The 2373-nt window shown below is 37.3% G+C and overlaps 1 pseudogene; it reads right to left on the bottom strand.

Annotated features, from left to right (window-relative positions):
• Positions 1 to 349: 349 nt before the first annotated feature.
• Positions 350 to 2146, bottom strand: LOC141171788 (posterior protein-like; annotated as a pseudogene).
• Between the last annotated feature and the right edge of the window lie 227 nt (positions 2147 to 2373).

Below are 2373 nucleotides of genomic sequence, written 5' to 3'. Positions count from 1 at the left end.
AAACTACAGCTTTGTATTGGTTGACATTATCATATAAATGATCTATCCAATTCAGGTCCTGATTGAAGACTTTTACCTGTGAAGCAAGATTAAGAACATACATAGAAAACAAACAAACAACCATTAGGCAAACACAACACCGATTCATCACAATGGGATGATTACTTGTTTAATTGTTTGCAAACAATTATTTAAACCCTTAACTTTGAGCTCATTGTCTAAACTACGTGGATTTTAATTACATATTGGCCATATCAATGTATACACAGAGTTAATAGCTGTTGAGAGAAATAACCAGTTTCATCTATGGACACAGTACTGTATATGACCTGTTGATCAAATACATTGGTTAGTCTCCTTGCTCTGATAAATGGTCTCCAGTCTAAAAAGAAACACAGACAGAATTAGAATACGAATTCAAACCAAACACAAAACACAATTTTATCCGGTCCATTATCCGTATGCTATTGACTCACATCTACTATGACAGTCAAAGTCTCTCCTTGTCTACCCAACCATATTGGCGCATTGGGTTGTGCTATTTAGCAGCAGGGGTAGGGCAATCTGTGACCAACTACAAAATAGCCAGAATGGTAGAGTTGCCCATGGATCAATCACAGGGATATTAGCACCTTCCTTTTGTTGTCTATAATATGGCGTATCCTGCTCTCTTCCTGTGTTGTCCTTATTAGCATTTGGGCTCTCCATTGTATGTGCTTCTGGTGCAGGTGTAGCAGGGTCAGCTTCTATGTTACCTATCTCCTCACATGTCTCTGTGAACTCTGTGTTATTTGAGGTAGATTCTTCCTCATCAGACTCAATACTATCAATCTCCTGGTGAAACGAATGGATATTTGGTTCTGGGTACATGTAAGGTGTATTACAATACCGTTTAATATGTCCAGGCCTCCCACATCCATAACAATACCTAACATATCCTCTTCTCCTAGGTCTATGTACAGCAGATATATTTGTGGATGTCTCATACTGCTCCTTAGACGCATTACACCAGTCCCTAAGTATATTCACAAAGTTTCCATAGGAGCTACTATTCCTTAGAGCGACCCTTGTGGTGTAATCTACATTGCAATGATTTGCCATTGAATACAGGAAATTAGCATCATCCTGAGACATATCCAGACAGTTGTAAACAGTCCTATACAAGGCCAGATAATCATTACAGAAGAGCTGTGGATCATCATATCTCCTGAATCTGGTCATTGCTAGAGCATTTTCACCTCTAGTGTCCCGTCCACCTATGATACGTTGCAATTCCTTCCTTCTTAACTCTGCACCTTTACAATTATCACTCATATGTGCAGATGATAGCTGAGCTGCAAGTGGCCCTGGAAGCCAAGCTTGGAACAGAGACCAAGCATTCTTATTGTTCAGACTATGCTGTTGGACCACAGCCTCAAATCTATTAGACAGAAGGACTGGAGAAATATGTGAGTCAAACTTATCAAGAAGTTGACACAGATGAAGTTTTTCAGAAATGGTGAGCAATGGGGCCCTATCAATCAATGGAGCACTACCCCTGATATCCCTAGTATCCTCATTAGAAAGATTACAGACATTCACTGTCTCAAGACTGCATTTATTTGATGTAGGAGACTGTATATGTTGCTCTTTGTTATGCAGTTCACACTTAGCTTCACCCAGTTGTCTCTCCAGTGTTGCAATTAACTTCTCCATTTGACTATTTTTCAGTTCTAAAGAGAAAACCTGATTTGCATGTGAAGTGACACTCAATCTGCACTCCTTCAATTGTTCTTCCAACTTCTCATTTCTCACAGCTAATTCATCCACATTTGAACGTAAACCGTCCATTTCACTAATTGTATTATCAGAAATTTCAATAACAGAATCACTAATTTTTTTCTATATCCTCCTTGATTTGTAACCTTTGCTTCCACCAACTTGCTTCTTTCATTACACTCAATTCCTTCATCTTAAGCAACACTGAAATCTCATTGCTTATCTTTTTCTTTTTCAATTTCTTACTGAGAATTTTATTATTTAACTTATTATTATAGATCTTATATTGTGATACCAAGTCCTTGTATTGGACTTCTAAAGATTTATCTGCACTGACATGGTAAATGGCAGATGCATACTTCTTCACATACTTTTCCACAAATTCCATTTTCAGCAAACCGTAAACACTTACAAACAAAATTAAAACTGAAGCACTAGACCTTACACTAGGAACTTCCCAAAGGTCTAAATTTTTCACTACTTCCACACTTTCCACACACACAATTCCAATCTGATTCTGATATAAACTATTCTATCAAATACAAATTATATTTCACTTTTAACAAAACACAATACTTGATACACAGCAATACCAAAATCATTAGGATCAGCATG

Source organism: Phyllobates terribilis, unplaced genomic scaffold, assembly GCF_046119375.1.
Source record: "Phyllobates terribilis strain yellow unplaced genomic scaffold, ASM4611937v1 Scaffold_12__6_contigs__length_324123572, whole genome shotgun sequence".
NCBI lineage: Eukaryota > Metazoa > Chordata > Amphibia > Anura > Dendrobatidae > Phyllobates > Phyllobates terribilis.
Note: the sequence above shows the minus strand (reverse complement) of the source record. Positions and strands in the feature narration are given on the sequence as shown.